Source organism: Artemia sp. Qi Xiang Cuo, chromosome 20, assembly GCF_049724085.1.
Source record: "Artemia sp. Qi Xiang Cuo chromosome 20, ASM4972408v1, whole genome shotgun sequence".
NCBI classification, from domain to species: Eukaryota; Metazoa; Arthropoda; class Branchiopoda; order Anostraca; family Artemiidae; genus Artemia; species Artemia sp. Qi Xiang Cuo.
The window spans coordinates 48,769,238-48,787,138 of NC_142813.1; the positions used below are offsets into that span (position 1 = coordinate 48,769,238).

Here is a 17,901-nt window from a genome sequence, read left to right on the forward strand (position 1 = left end):
AAAATCAGATTAAAACAATGGGGGAAGACTTTGGGACTTCTACCTACCCAAATGATTTCATTCATAAACTGATAGATTGGGTATATTGATTAAATAAGGAAAAGATAATCGTGTACAAACTATAAGTTTCTCCGGAAACCTCAGGAAGCAGTGCCACAAATTAGCTTGCAAAGACTGTCATATACGAGGGCAATTCAGAAACTAACCTCCGATTGGTCACAGTGCGTGTAGTGGGGGGAGTAGCGCGCCATCTGTGCATTCACGCACTCAGCAGGCCAGTCGGCATCGAGCCGTAGTCGAGTGAACATCGTACCTGCGCTAGTTTAGTTATTGTGGTAGTATTGTGGTTGTGGTAGTCGTCCGGAATGATGCAGACCTTGTCTGCTGACCACGTGCCTCTGGATATGGGGTCATCCCCTAACTAAACACTCCGATCAGGGTTGCTGCAACCTCATGTGGCGGGTGGAGCCCACCCCGGGAATATCAGTATCTATGTTAAACCTAGCTCTAATCAGATTCCAGGCCTAGGGTCGGTTGGGCTAGCGACCATCCACCTGAAAATCAAGTGCTACGCAAAGTGACTACATAGCCTCGGATCCGGACCTATGGAGCTGAGACGTGGCAAGCTTCAGCCGCAACCCTCAAGGCAATTGATGTCTTTCAGTCGAAGAGCCTGAGGAGGATCGAAGGTCTACGATGGTTCGACTTTGTCAGCAATGAGAAGCTGCTGCAGCTCACCAAGCAGTCTCGGTTTTCGACCCAAGCAGCCGAGCGAACACTACGATGGTTCGGACATCTACTTCGAATGCCTCCACACATACCTGCGAAAACGATCCATGACTTCGACCCTGTCAAAGCCGGTTGGAAGCGACCTCGCGGCCGACCGAAGAAACAATGGTCTGACAGCCTGTCCGAGTTCCTGGCGATGGCAAATATCAGGTTGAGCGATGTGCAAACGCTTGCCATGGACCGAAGTGGATGGAGGAGGCAGACGTCACTCTCTACACCGAGCAGCGCCCGGCAGGAGACATAAGTAAGTAAGTCAAAGTAGTTTGAAATGTGTGCTGCAATAGAAAATCCCGCCAAATGTGAAGTGCGTGCTGTTATAAGGTTTTTTACAGCCAAAGGATACTCTGCAGCAGATATTCATCGTGAGCTTTGTGCCGTGTACGGACCAAAAGTTAGGAGTGAAGGAGTTGTCCGTGAATGGGTACGTTTATTTAAAAGTGGACGAGAAAACGTTCATGATGAAGAGAGGAGTGGTAGACCATCCTTGGTGACTGACGAACTCGTTCAGACAGTTGATGCAAAAGTTCGTGAAAATCGACGTTTCACAATGGCGGAGTTGTCTACTGATTTTCCACAGACTTCTAAGACTCTTTTGTACGAGATAGTGACAGCAAGATTGGGTTACCGTAAGTTCTGTGCAAAATGGGTGCCCAAAATTCTTACCGACCACCACAAAACTCAAAGAATGGCCTCTGCATTAGACATTCTGTCACGTTATGAGGACAAAGGAGAACCATTGTTAAACAGAATCGTGACCGGTGACGAAACCTGGATTAAGTACGTGAACCCTGAGACAAAAGAACAGTCAAAGATGTGGGCACATTCAGATTCACCTACCAAACCAAAAAAAGCCTGGCAAGATTTTTCTGCCAGAAAACTGATGGCAACGGTGTTTTGGGATGCCAAAGGGGTGTTGTTGGTTGAATTCATGGAACGTGGGACGACCATTAATCAAGACGTGTACTGTGAAACACTAAAAACATTACAACGGGCTATACAGAACAAACGCCATGGTATGCTGACTTCTGGTATCGTTTTTTCCACGATAACGCCCGTCCTCACTCTGCTGGCAGAACAACAGCCCTTCTTGAGTCCTTCAAGTGGGACGTTTTCAACCATCCACCTTACAGCCCAGATCTGGCGCCAGGCGATTATCACCTCTTCATGCATATGAAGAAATGGCTCGGGTCCCAGCGGTTTGATGATGACGAAGAGCTCAAAGATGCGGTCACAGGCTGGCTCAAGGCACAAGCGGGTGATTTTTATGCAGAAACAATTTCAAAGCTTGTGAAGAGATACGATAAGTGCCTCAATCGTCATGGAGACTATGTCGAAAAATAGTGCAAAGATGTAGTTGTAAGATGTATATATTAAAATATTTTTACTTAACTTGGTGTATTTTTTTCAATCAACCGGAGGTTAGTTTCTGAATTGCCCTCGTACATTAAGATCAAATGACAACAGAATTGGAGAAGGCTGCACAGCACTCAGATTTGAGGAAACTCTAACAACTTCTCAAAGAGGCTTCTGTGAAAAATAAGAGTCAACAACTATATTCAGAAACAACGCTAGTATCCTTCTCACACATAAGGACAATATTACAAAAAGACAGATGCCTCACTTTCCAAATTTACTTAGTCTTACAACATCAGCAGCAACCGTCCAATATCAACAATAGTTTCATAAATAGCATTAGATCTCTTTTTCTGCCCAATAGGAAAGATGGAAAAAGTCAGCATGGCCCCTATGATGATATTGATGGTAGATGATCACCTTTCCAAGAGATCCAGACAGTCATTAAGAAACTGAAGAATCACAAAGTCACAAGAATCAACTCATTCTTCAAAAGCTAACTTTTTGGCCCATGAATGTCTCCCCTGAGCATCTTAAAATGTTTCATGTTTAGCTACAGTGTGTCCATCTTGAAATCTTAATAACTTGAGCTTAATTTTTGCTCACTTGCATTACTGACCAAAAGACCCTTTGTCAAAGGCACTGAGGATCCTGTAAGTTATAATGAAAACAAAGAAGACATCCATGTAAAACATTCATATAAAATAACTAACTATGAAACCATGAAATTCATAAAAAACATAAATAGTAAAAAACTATTTGTGGGAACTTAAAGCTCATTTCCAAATGGGAATCCCCCTTCAAAGGAAATTTCAGCATGAGTGATAGTATTTTTGCTTCCTTTAGTAGCTTTTTGCCAATCAGAGTACTTCTTGTACATGTCAGATGCTACAATCAAAGAATCCAATAATTTTCCAGAATACCAGATAAATTGCTTGACATCCATGAAGCAAATAGTTGTTTGCATTGGAAGACTGGTGGTATTTTGTAACTTAGTCTTCAAATTACTGAGTAGCAAAAACTACCTCTCTTAAGGTCCTGATGTGTGTGACAGACCACACAACATGACCATAAAAGTTTTTAGTTTTTTTAAAGTAATAGTTTTTTTTATGTTTATTCAGCAGCCAGGGGCCATCTCATGTCCCTGTCAAAAAGATGTATAAACTAGCCTAAGTAATTAGGCTGTTATACGAAAAGACAAGTAAGCTTAAATAAAATAATATAGTACAACTAACGTAATCCTGTAGAGGGATGAAATAACATATGTTAGATCTAGGCTAAATAGCCAGGCTTGATCTGGTCAATAGCCCAGGGCCGGATCAAGGAGGGGGAAGCGTCTCAGGTGGCAAAACACGCTAAAGAGCACATAACAAAGAAAAATTTCATGAAGCAAAAACTGATTTGGCATTTGAAATTACTAATATTACAACCCCAAGTGTTTTGTAAAACAGTTATATATTTTTTGGCCTCTGGACTTTTCCCCCTGCTTTGGTTTAAGGGCTCATTTGTGCATTGAGTTGTAAAGAGCAATGTTATGGGCATAGGTGAGGCTTTGATGCTTGTCTGTTGCCCAGCTAGGTAGGTATAATATATAGGTCCCCTATTAATGATTTAAGAGTTTCCAGGGGTACCATACCAATTCACAAAAATGAAGGAAAGCAACAATTTGGTGTTTTTTAATGACACAAAACGCACAAAAGAGGTATTTTTCGAAATCCATGGAATATTTCCCAGCATACATGTCTAATGGCACAATGGCACTTTTATTTCATTCAATCAGTCAAAATAATTTCATACTTATGTCATTAACCCATGTTGAAACAGTTTTGAAATGCAAGTGAGCTCTAAGCTACAGAGACAAATGTTAATTATTCCCAGGCAAAGTTAACATAATCATAGCTTTGCCTACATTATTGTTAAAATTTATATATAACACTTAAGTAACTCAGTGCCAGAGAAAGAGGTGAATAAAAGTTTTTCTAAAAGCTAACAGCCTGCATCAATTGGTATCTAACTTAGTTTTAACAGATAATACTATTAATGATTCTTCATTTTTTGACACAAATGTTAATAAGGTATAAGGTATTTATTATTCACAATAAGGTAATAAGGTATCAGAGGCAGTGCAATAGAGCTGCCTAAGCAAAGAGCAATGTTGGCACATTGTATCATTATTATTATTTTAGACCAGAGCACTTCATATAGAAGGAGTCCTTGTAAAAATTTTGAAAGAGGCTCATTCAATCTGAAATTGAAAGTTCTAGTGCCCTTTTTAATTGTCAAAAGTGATTAGAGGGCAACCAGCCCCGACGTCCATCGCTTTCCCAACCATGTTGAATTAAAATTTTGAGACAGCCATTTTGTTCAGCATAGTTAAAACGTCTGGTAATTGGGGCAATGGTTGTAATTTATGCCCCAGGGGTATATAAGGTTTTTATGGAAGGGGTGGTTGTATAAACTACAGAGGTAGCGCATTGGATTGGAAATCAGAAGCTCTAGTGCTTTTTAAGAGTCAAAGTGGTTGGAGGGCAACTAGCCCCCCTCTCACATCTTATTTAAAAAAAATAGTTCAAACATCACATGAACAGGCCTTTGGGATTGACACAACCCCCCAGAGTCTGGGGAGAAGGGTTGCAATTTATGTCCTGGAGGCATATAAGGTTTTTATCAAAGGGATGGTTGTGTAGACTTAAAAGGAGGCTCATTGATTGGCAATGGGTTGTAAGTAATGTCCTTGAGGCATATTAGGCTTTTATCAAAAGGGTGGTTGTGTGGACTTTTAAGAAACAAAACTGATGGAGGGCAACCAGCCCACCCCCTGAAGGGCAGATACCAGTGCTTCCACTATCCCTGAATATTTTGGCAGCTTTTGGAATTTAAGTCAAGTTCTTATGCTGGCTGCTTTGGCACTTTTTGCATACCTGTCCCTACTTTGAGATTCCCAATGACCCCCACCTGATGTTCCTGTTACTTCACAAACCTTTGTTTTCTCTTTATAGTAATACTTACAGTTTTTCTGTTTCATTCTTGTAGACAGTTAAATTAGCTGGACTATGACCATGGAGTAAATGATGATTCATACTTGCTAAAAATGTATTTTTGGAGGGTAGTTTGGCTGCAATTTTGGATTTTGGGGTGAAAAGGAGAATTGACCCATTCAATTTAGAAATGCATTACATTTTGTAAGGGTTTGATTGGCTGTCTCTTTGCACACCCTGCCCAGGTTTCTTTTATTATGTCTGGTGACAACAATTTAGTTTTTGGGGTTCTTTTTAAGTATATACCAGTAGCAAAATTTCAAAAGGACTATGACCATGGAGTAAATGATGATTCATACTTGCTAAAAATGTATTTTTGGAGGGTAGTTTGGCTGCAATTTTGGATTTTGGGGTGAAAAGGAGAATTGACCCATTCAATTTAGAAATGCATTACATTTTGTAAGGGTTTGATTGGCTGTCTCTTTGCACACCCTGCCCAGGTTTCTTTTATTATGTCTGGTGACAACAATTTAGTTTTTGGGGTTCTTTTTAAGTATATACCAGTAGCAAAATTTCTTTTCAAACATGACACACACTTCATAGCATGTAATTAGGCTCTGAGCATAAACATCAGAACCATAGTTTCAGGGTTGTCAACTGGACGTATTTTATGTCCAAAGGACATATTCCTATGTACTGGGACATAATGGCATAATAGGGCAAAAAGGGGACAAAAAGTGGACGCATTTTCTGAATTTATGACATAAAACAAAATACTTTCATATAAAAAAGGGTCACTTGTGTCAATAAAAAATTGAAGAAAACTTTTATGAAAGAATAAGAAATACATCACCAGAAGAGAACTCAGTGCCATTAATCAAGGAATACCTTAGAAAAGATATAAATGATATTATAAATGATAATATAAATGACAATCCCACAAAAGATGTTAGTGTAGAAGCTAACTTTGGAAGAAGTAAATGCGATTCTGGAACACAGACTGACTTCTGTAGGCACAGACCCAGTTATCTGACTGTCAAACAATCAGATCAGAACATAGATGCAACTGTTACATCAAATGAATCTAATGATGCCATTTTTGCTTGTGAGCAAATGAGTGCTAACACTTTAATATATGTATTTTTTATGTTCTATGTTGAATTTTTTGGGGTTGCTTGCTCTTTCCTGAAGCAAACTTTCTGCAAATGCCTTCAAAATTCTTCATCAATAAATGATTTTATTCACCCTAATTTTACTGGTCCAAAGTCAAGATAACAGAGAAGCTGGTGCCTTTTTTGTATACACTCACTTCCAGCATCTGAGAGTCAGACAAAAACCTTACCTACCTATATTTGGTATTATCACTTATCAGATGAAAATGAGAGGAAACAAAATGAAAACTTTGGATTTTAGATGGTCTGGTATCAAAACAAAAGCCAAGTTGTCAAGCACCCACAGTAAGTTCTGTCATTTTGAGAATGTTTATCATGTAGGAGCTTGGAGAGATATTTAAGTGAGTATATAAGTGATTCTGCATATTATTAAGTAAGATTTGGTTTCTGACTTCACACTGTCCAAATACTTTACCCCCCCCATGTGCAAATATATAGCCCAAATTATATATTTCCAATCTATTCTGTCAGTTGTCTTTATCTTGTTTCACTCTTAAGATGAAAGAATCTAATGAAGAAACCGGTTTGTTGTCAAGTTTTACACAGGTATTTTCTGCAGGGGCATTTTCCACAGGGTTATTTTCTGTGGGGGTATTTTCCATGGAGAATATTTTTGGTGAGGTGGGGTATTTTCTGCAGGGTGGTATTTTCGGTTTTTTCCAGGAAGGGGGCTATTTCTGCAGGATATATATATATATATATATATATATGTATATACATGGGCGTAGGCAGCATCTTGTTTAGGGGGGGCAGCCGCTTCTGTGATGGAGGGGGAGGGATCTTACTAATACTTCCCAAGGTCCTTTGAATATAGGTCTTTAGAAAATAGTCATTCTATATTTCACTAAAACTCAGCCTTTAACATTTTCCATGTTCTACTTTTCCTGCAACAGTATAACATAAGAGACCCACTATCCTACTTCCAATTTCCAGAAAACACAAGCACCACAAAAGTGATTTGACACAAATCACATTATGGTTAGATTACAGCATCTTGTTAGAATTCAACTCAAAAGTTTACAGTTGGGCAAAATTAAATATTAAAATTGGTATAGGGGAGACTGGCCCACATCTAGTCAAAGCAAACAGTTTCAATACAAAAACCTATGGGGCTTCTGGTGGATTATAAAAGCTCTGACAGATTGCAGTGTATTTTTTTTAAAAGTCTAACCTTAATTAATACTTTTACCAAAAATTTCAGATTGGATCAGGTTTTATGGTGATTAACTCTGGAATTTTGTTCAATTTCGTCTGAAAGCCTACGCCTAATTACAAATACTAGAAAACTCGCGTTGTAAACTCACATTGTATTCTCCTATTATTTGTCTGTTTTTGGCAGCTTTCAAGACGTGCCATCTTCACCAGTTTGCTGTTAGTATTTTTTCATCCTGTAGGATAGTGAACTCTCATGTTTGGCCACAATACCCAGGGTAAATTCAGCATGCCGTACCAAAGTGTCCAAAAGTGGGCTATGCTTGTAAAAGCTGTGTAAACAGCATATTTAAAGGTTGAAGGCAAGCTTAATACCCAAAACTGTGTTATTTCTGGCATTGTTTAATCTTGTCAGAACAGTAGGTGAACTGATCTTTTTTCCTGTTAAATTTCATTCAAGATAAAATGATTAAAAGTAAAACAGAAGAGAAAAGGAAGAAAGGTGGCTATAATCGAGAAAAAAATAAAACAGCAGTATTTTCTGTCTTATTTTACAAAAAATTAGTTGGATTCTCTGGAAGTACTATGGGTGTCCCTAGAAGAACGCTGTAAGACTATATAAAAAAAAGTTGGGAAGCTGAATATCCCTCTAAAAAGTCTGGACCTGAATTTCTTTACACCCTGTTGCAACACATGATCAATATTTACAGAAGAACAAGCAAAAAGACTAAAAACTTACTTGAAAATGATAGCTTAAATGCTTTCGACTGTATTCCCCTAGAAGTGTGTAAATTTGCATACACTTATGCCATTATTAAGAGCATAAAAGTACTGGATAATGGAACTGCAAAGGTAGTGGAAACAGTGGAGAAATTACAGATTGGTACTGTGGTTTTATGGATTGACTTAAAACTCTATCAGTAAGAACGCCAATAAGTACAAGCCTATGATGGACAACTACTTTCAACTGTCACAGTTTAGGATCTTTCTTTAACAGCCTGGATTGAGACCTATATAAACAAATGTTCAGAGCACAAGACATTGGAAGTTTTGACAAATCAGGTCTGAAAAAATCCATAAGCCTGGTAAAATTATTGCACAGCAAGGCCAGAAGTAAGTAGGGAAGGTCACGTCAAAGAAAGAGGTCAGTTGACCATGATTTGTGCTGGTGTTAATGTGTTGGGAACACAGTCCCTCCTCTAATTATTTCCCCACAAAAACAGTGTCTGGAAATTTTACTCAGGGGAGCTTTACCAGGAACCATCATGATCAGCTCAGAAAATACTTCTGGCTGGACGACTGCCTCTCATTGTTTGCTTTACTGGCAGCATTTTATCAATCAACTCAAACCCAAAAAATCAACAGGAAAAATATATGAAAAACTCAGAAGTGCTCACTGACACCCCTATGAAAGAATGCATTACTGCTAGGATAAAAGCTGTATCTGCCAAAAAGCCCTAGTCCTGGAATGGAAGAAAGTCAGACAAGTGAAAAGACTAAAAAGCAAAAGGCTTGTCTCTGGCAACAAGAGTTACAGTTAGACAATTTTGACATAGATGATCCTGTATACAACAACTCTTCAGACCCCAGCATAAACATTGAAGACAAGCCCCCAACCAGTAACTTCTAATTTGACACTGAGAAAGTCAAGGCTGGTGATTACATTCTGATTGAGCTGAAGAGCAAGAAAGGGAATTCTGTTCACAATGTTATCATTATCAAAAGTAGCAACTGAAGAACTTAAGGTCCTCTTTTGGAAGAAGACTGGAGCAAGAGACTTTGTGCTAACTGATGAGATAAATAGTGTCTTAAAGACAGAAGTTGAAATAAAACTGCCACCACTGAAAGGTAGAACACCAAGATTAGCAGAGCAGCTTACTTTTGGTGTTAATCAGCAATGTATAATTTGAAATTAATACTCTTTATTTTTTTTTAAACCTTAATGAAATTCATTTTGTAGTTTTTTATGCTGACCATATTCTTTCATAATTTTATATCCAAAAAACAAGCTTTAATATTCCTCTTGTCACTTTTCTTCTTCTTTTCTCCAGTGGCCAAACATAAGGCAGAGACGACTGAACCAGTGCTGGGATGGCCCAGGTTTGGCACTCTTGACCACTTGGATAGAGAAGCATCCAGGTGGAAAAATGGCGGAGTATTTCTAATTGTCTTTTTCAAGGATGGTATTGAATGAGTTACTTTTGCTTTGACATGCTCAGCAACTTCTTATTGCTTGAATCAATTCATGAAGAACTAAACAAGTCAAAATCAGCTGATTGTGGGCCAGTCTCCTATATATATATCAGACTGAAAATCAATGTAGAAGATCAAAACATAAATGTTGATATTACAAACGCTATTTGGAAATTTCTGTTTATTTCCACCTTTTTTTAACCATCTACCAGGTAACATCCAACAAAAAATTCCAACATACAAAAAGTTCTTGCTAATATCTATTATAAATTTGAAATTCTAGGGGGGGCAGCTGGCCCCCCCTGCCCCTCTTCCCTATGCCCATGTATATATACATATATATATATATATATATATATATATACACACACACACACACACACACACACACACACACACACACACACACACACACACACGATATATATAGTAAAATATATGTATATGCATTTGTGTTGGAAATAAATTTTACCCCACCCCAATATAGGCTACTAATTCAGGGTATATATTTGCACATTAGGGGAGAGGGTAAAGTTTATTTCTGAGGCAAATGGGAGGTGATTAAAATTTACCCTCCCCCTTTTTGTGCAAATAAATTCCCTGAATTGGTATATGGGGGGATAAATTCATCTGTGCCAAAAGTGATTAGGCCTATTATATTTGGAAAGAGCCTAACAAAAGGCATTGAGTGGTATATTCACCTTATTTGTAATTCAATAACAGGAACAGTGAAATATTTACCCTAATTTCAAGTTAAATGGGGAGGAAGCCCACAAAATACCTTTATTCACTTAAGCTCTGCTGGAAAGAACTTAAAGCTGTACCCATGTTACTCAAATTTTTTAAAGATTTCTTAGGAGCATTGCCAGCACGAACTTACAAACGCTCTGAAAGATGTGTCCAAAAACCTGTAAAATTCATCAAAAACCCGTGACCCCTTTTAGAAAGTGTTCACACCTTCTTACTACAGTCAGTCTAGTCTTTATGGACAGATTCCAGAATCTGGGGCTGGACCAATGAAGACCAGTCATTTTTTATAGGTTCGTCAACATACTACCGGTGTTTATTATTCCGGAATCTGGTACCAGCATCTGTCAATGAAGACAGAACTTTTGGTAATCTGAAGTAACAACGCTAGGACGTCTTTAGTTACTAGAATGTCCGAATGGATGAAATTTCCAAATTACTGGATTGTATGGAAGGAGTAATGAAAGTGACATCAAAGTAACAACCCTCTTTGCTCATTTACCACAGCGAGAAAAAGGTCACAGAAAAATCCATGCTATCATCATTGTTTTTTTGTGACTCACATTTAATCACAAACAGCGCAATAGCGCTGCCTAAGTAGAGTGATGTGATCACAATGCATTATTCATTTTTTTTTAATACCAGGGCACCCAAGAGTTGCCGTAGAAGCTTTGAAACAGACTCATTTCAATGAATGGGGCATATAAGGTTTTTATACAAAGAGTAGTCGTATAAAATTTGGAGGGCATTCATTGGATTGATAATCAGAAGTTCTAGTGCCCTTTTTAAGTCTGAGTGATGAAGGGCATCTAACCCCCCCCCTCCCGTCATTTCCTTAACCCTTAACTGGCAGGGTGGGGTGTAATAGACCCCAGCTCACAGTGTTTTCTCAATATCGTACCACCAGGTATAGCCAGGAGGTTGATATCACGTGTATTCTTCAGACCAATTGAGCTCTAAACCGAGGTGAGACACAGAGCTCTGGGGTTGACAGACCCAACCCTGTAGTTTGTGTAACTTTTATGTGGCTTAGCACACAAACTAAGTTTAATTTTTAGAGAACAATTATTTTCAGTTTAAGCTATTTAAAATAATGCCAGACTAGACCCTTAAGGAATTTAATGTAAAGGCATTTTTTTTAAAAACCAGGCCGTTTGTCTTTGAGAAATGAATAACATTCTAATTGACTCCTGAAAAGCAACAGAATTAAAACATACTCTTGAATGAGCAAGTACTGAACATAAAACCTTCGTTTTTTCCTTATAACCTAAACTGGGTTTGACTTTAGCTGATGCAACATCTTTCTTGGTCTTTGTGACTATTTTAATTTCATCTTAACATCTATTTCACTGGTTTTGTACCAAAATTCTGTAATTTCACAATTGGGGTAAACTTGAGAAACCATGAGAGTTTTATAGTAGAATAAGAAAGAAATGGTGACAGTTTGATTGATAAAGGAAAAAAAGTAAAACTACTAATGGAAATAAAATTAATCTATTTGTAAGCCTGGAACAAAATATCATAACAAAAAGGGAAATAAAAGCAGAAAGAAAAAAACCTAAATTACAATAAGTTCCCCTTTGAAACTTTATCCGAATAGTGTTTATCTTAAAATAGTAAAATTGGTCTTGGTAATTTACAAAAAAACATAGGTAAACACATCAAAGACAACAAAGAATTATTTGACACAACAAAGAGTTATTTGATTTAACAGTCTCTGCTCTAATGCTAATTTTTTTATTTTTAAAACTTGGATCTCTTTGTAATACTTTGGGAGTCATAATTCGTCAGAGATGTAAATATTTATACCCAGTCGACTTCGAAGAAATGCATGTCTTTTTAGGCCTTCTGTATCTCTTTAGATTATTCAAGTCAGGCACTGAGGATTGCAAAAGTATCTTTGCAGCCGATGGAAGTGTGTGGGACATTCTCCGCACTACGATGAGCCTGAAGCAATTTGAGTATCTGGAAAGCTGTCTTCGGTTCAATAATAGGCACACACGCCACGAAAGAAGTGGACCTCTAGCTGCCATTAAAGAGGTTTTTAACCTCTTTGTCACTAACTGCAAAGCAAATTACTCACCAGGCGAGTACTTGATGAAATGCTAGTTGGAATTAGAGGACAGTGCACATTTAAAATGTACATTCCCTCAAAACCGAACAAAGTATGGAATGAAAAATCAATGCCTAGCGGTCTTGAAGACATTCTATCTGTCTATTGCCACATTTTCCACATTCTATCTGTCTGCTGGTTCACATTTGTAGAGCTTATAGAATTGCTCAGACCCATGGGAATTACCATGTAGGAGCAGTGAGAAAGAGCAAAATGGAAATCCCACCCATTTCTATGCTAGTCATAGATGGCTACCCAACTCATCCATCTTCAGGATTAGAGACCATCTGACCCTGGTGTCGTTTGTTCAAAAGAAAAACAAAGCAGTAATTCTTGCTTTATTGATACACTTTTCATCAGATATTGATCACGAGAATATAGTAAACTAGAGATAATCGTGACATGCAACCCAATAAAAAGTGGAGTAGACTCTCTAGACCAAAGGTGTTCTAATTACACGACCAGCTGCTGCACGAGAAGATGGTTCATGGCGGTGTGGCATGCGATCCTGGACATACCTGGAGTCAATACCAGCGTCATTTTGAGCTACTCAAGACCCCAAGAAAATGACTTGGCCCAAAGAAAAATGCTGATAGAGTTAGGACGATACCTCATTAACCCACAACTTAGGATCAGAGAAACCCTTCAAACTATCCCACGAGAACTGCGTTTTTGGCTCGACAACATTACAAGATCTTCAGCTGAGAATGTCCCTCAGGTATCTTCTTCAGAATTCAATGACCGAAAAGGTCGTTGCATCATTTGTCCCCGAAGAAAGGACAGAAAATCATGGTGTACGTGCACTGCATGTCGAAAAAGGGGGTGTATAGAACATTCCAAGTTCCTATGCCTCAAATGCGACTAGTGGGATGATTTTTGTATTTTAGTGTTTCTAGCTGATGTATCTGGGTTTGTAGAAAGTAAAATAGCAATACATTTAAAACGGTATTTTTTTCAAATTTTTAAAAACTGGGGTCCAGCAGACCCCACCCAGCAGTTACGAGTAGTGTAACTTTTTTTCACCCTGCCAGTTAAGGGTTAAATACTTCCAATCAAAATCTTTAGATAGCCAATTTGTTTACCGTAATTGAAATTCCCAGTAATTATGTCTTTGAACATTAGAACCCCCTACCCCCCCCCCCGTGGATCCCTTGGGCAAGAGTTGTAATTTACGGCCCGGGGGCACATATGGTTTTTATGGAAAGTGTAAACTTCAGAGGGGGCTCATTGGATTAGAAATTGAAAGGTCTAGTGCCCTCTTTAACAGTCAAAAGGCATTAGAGGGCAATCACCTTCCCTCCTCCACTCCCATGACGTCCCAAAACACATCCAAATAAAATTCTGAGAAAGCCATTTTGTTCAGCATATTTGAAATGTCCAGTATTTATGTTTTTGAAGATAATATCTTCAAAGACATGTTTTAATAGTGTTTTTCTTTTAACTATGTTTCTAATATTCGAAAGTGATTGCAGGGCAACCAGCCGCCCCCCCTCCACGCCCATTATTTCCCCAAAGACAACCAATCAAAATTTAATTTTGAGTGAGCTTTTTGTTCAGTGCAGGTGAAAGGTCTGGAAATTATGTGTTTGAGGATGAAAAACCCCCACAGCTTAAGATTTAAAGCTCCTATCTAAAAAAATGTGGAATTTTGCCAAAAGAAAGATCATGAATGCATTGTCTTTTTTCTTACAGGGATGATCATATCAATCCAGTAGTCCCATGTCTTGCTGTCTCTTTACTAAGTCAATTTTACACCTGGAGATGTTAAGGGTAATTGTCCTCAGTAAATTTTCCCCAGGATTGAATTGTCTAGGGGATATACACGTGGGGATGAGGGATTTTTCAGTGTAGGTAGAGCCAGATTTCCTGGCATTATTTAAAAAACTATCAGAAATTATAACTCCTCCAGAAATTAGGAGGGGTTGCCCCCTCTTCAACACCTTGTTCTTTACACTAAAGTTCAAATTTTGTCCCAATTCTTTAAGAATGGCTCCAGAAACACAATGTTAGCATACTTAGAACAATAGGAGGCTTCTTTAGAAGTAATAAAAAAATCAGTATAAAGAGCAAGATGTTGAGGAAGGAGAAACCCCGCTCACATACTTAGTAATTTCTGTTTGTTTTTAGGTTTAATGCTGCTCTTTACTTTCAGTTGAAAAAACTCGTTTGTTTTTTTATTTAATATGTGTATATATATATATATATATATATATATATATATATAGTATATATATATATATATATATATATATAGTATATATATATATATATATATATATACATAGCATATTATTATATATATAGTATGTAATATATTAAAGTAGAATAGTAAAATATTACTTTAAAAACTTTTGGCTATCTTGGAAAGAGGTTAGCTTAGGAAAATGAAACTTTCAGGGATGGGTCTACAGGCTAAAGTTTGTCCCGAGAAGGTATTTTTAAGTAACTATCTCCACTCCCTTTCCCTCTAGAAGGTCCTGAAATTTGCCTACGTGACAGGTCTGTACCTATTGAAATTTTGACAAAACAACATTTTACCTTAATTTTCAGTTATCAGTTTCTTTTTCTCTGGCCTTTGTTCTGCAAATGCAGTTCCTGTTGTTTGAGTAGCTTTCTGATCAGAAAACAGAAATTTCGTTTATCCGTTTCTGGGTTCCCTGGCACCCTCTTAATCGTCGGATAAAGGTTTGGTCCTCTTAGCGCTGAGAGCCGACTCGTGTGAGCTCTGACTGAGCTCTCGTGAGAGCTGACTGAGCGCTGAATCGTGCGAGAGTTTTGAATCAGAACACTAAAAGCAGTAGCTATTGGAACAATATTTATTCTGTTTAGAAAATGCTGGAAATTGACTAAAATGTTAAGTATGATTGAAAAGAACTACTGAACTTACCAAGCTTTTAAAACAAAAGTTCAGATTGGATGATCTCTTCAGTCATTTTTAATATTTCAAGACAAATCTCAAATTCAATTCTTCTCTGAACAGCTTTCCTTCCTCCAAAACTGGAATAGCAGTTTAGCGTTTTCCTTTCTCACTTTAAATATTTTGCCGCAATGCGTATGTTGCCCCTACTTTGGAGTGAAATAGATTACAGACTTACAAAGATGAAACAAGTTGAAGATCAGGAAATATCTGAAAGAGCTATTAACATCCAGTAGCAAGTAACTGCAGCCAAAATCAGTAGTCTCAGTTCCAAGTTATCGCACGCACAAGTGGCCGCAGTCGCAAGTAGCCAGAGTCACAAGTAATCGCAGTTACAGATGCAAGTAGATGTATTTACGGTTAAATGTATTCGTAGTCCTAATCACGCGTAGATTCAGACCCAAGCATTCGTGCAGACAGTCGCAAATAATCCTAGGCAATGCTAATAGTGTCATACTCACGAGTAGTCATAATTGCAGTCGCATTACTAACCATAAAAAGTCTCCCTTAACATTCCCTAAAATTTCACTTTAACACGTTTAGTCTAGTGTCTGTTTTGTTTAATACCCTCTTCAATCAGTTCTAAAAGTTTCACCTTGAGAGCCTAAGCCTTTTTGGAGACCCAGGATTAAGCATACCCCAGTCCCTCTCCCAATAAAAGCCCCATATGTAAACAATAGACAATTTGCGATATTTCGATTCCTTATCCATGTGATTGTGAGAAGGCGGTCCTAATCCTTGAAGATGCAGTTTTTTAACCTTTAGACTAATTTGAAAAAAACACTCTAAAAATATTGACTGGATATCTTTGGGAAGAGCAGCTAAAAGAGCGTGGGGAGGGCTGGTTGCCCCATTTGAAACGTTTAACTTTCAAAAAAGTTAAACTTTTAATCAAATAAGCCACCTTAGAAATTTCTATGACAACCATTTCTATATTAAGAGGCTCTGGGAAAAAATTTAAAGGCTTATGACAAAGGCCATATCCAGGATTTTTGTTCGGGAGGGGTTATTTTTTGTTGGGGGGGGGGGACTTAGAAATTTTTTAAAATCGTACATCAAAACTGTTTTCTTATGCATTTTTATAACGTTTTTACGAGTTGGACGAATATTTCGGGGGGGGGGAGGATTCAGACCCCCTAACCACTCTTGATTATGGCTCTTTAGTTCAAGCCACGGTAAAGCGTTGTCTCTGATACAAGAGCCTGCATTATAGAAAAGGGCTGTAATTGGTTTGGCCCAAGTTAAACTTTAGCACAATGAGTTGGAGGTTGAGGGAGGTGGTAAACCCCGTTAAATAGCCTATAGGTTAATCTAAGTTCACTTTAACTTTTTACTTTCATTTGAAAAGAACAAGTGTTACACTTGTCGAGTTGATTTATCGCGTATATCAACTTTCGAGTTGATTTTTTATTTTCTTTCCCTAAAAACTATTTTCATTTCCATCAATCGCTAAAACTAATCAATGCAGCAAAAATTAAATAGAAACTCACACAATATTTAAGGTCTTCTTGGGAAGATAAAACGTTCAATATACTAAACAACTGAGACGGCTAAAATCAAACTAAGACAAAAAGGGATATTTTGCTCTTAAATTGATATTCCATTTATGATAATTTTCATACCTTTAACATGAATTTAACTTTAGGAAATTAATAATCACGTCTTTGTGTCAAAAAGGTATAAGTGATGTCATTAAAATATAACTATGAGTCCAATTTAAAAATTATAGTTTTTCAATTATAGTTTTTCAGGCCATACGTAACAGTATCGGTTATACAAACACATTTTATTAAGGAAGTTCATTTCCTACTCACTTCAGAAAATTTATGTAGATGAAATGGTAAACTTCATTTAAAAACAACCTAATTTTATCTAAGCATGTACACTAAGAATTTTTCCAGAAAATGTTTCCAGAAAAAAATATAATTTTTCCATAGAAACTGTAGAAAAAAGAATTCATTTGATTTAAAGTAAACTTTTAAGTTGAAATAAATAGAATGGCCTGTAACGACGACGCATTTTCTTTTTTTTTTGCTCTTTTTCTGTAGTTTTGTGCTACCCCGTAAAAGGGTTGAAAGTCAAGAGCACGAAGGAGTGAAGTAAACAACAGGTAAAACAATGGGAATGTCACCCAGGACAGTGAACATTCTTTAAACCTTAAATGAACATTTCGGCCTCATATCCAAGGGCTGTCTTCAGCAAAGAAAATATATATATATAATATATAAAAATAATATAAAATATAATATATATAAATATATATATAATATAATATATATATATATATATATATATATATATATATATATATATATATATATATATATATATATATATATATATATATATATATATATATGTATATATGTATATATATATATATATATATATGTAATATATATGTATACATATGTAATATATACAATATATATAATATAATATAATATAAAGAGAATAAGACTTCAATAAAATGTCCTCGTTAAAACT

At 37.0% G+C, this 17,901-nt stretch overlaps 1 protein-coding gene across 2 annotated transcripts in view; it reads right to left on the reverse strand.

Moving 5' to 3' along the window:
* Positions 1-10,484, reverse strand: part of LOC148940307 (uncharacterized) — a 51,261-nt gene extending 40,777 nt beyond the window's left edge. For both annotated transcript variants that reach the window (XM_089105831.1, XM_089105832.1), the window contains exon 1: positions 10,419-10,484. The gene's annotated coding sequence lies outside the window, so the exon portion shown is untranslated. The remainder of the gene's footprint in view (positions 1-10,418) is intronic.
* Positions 10,485-17,901: the final 7,417 nt, after the last annotated feature.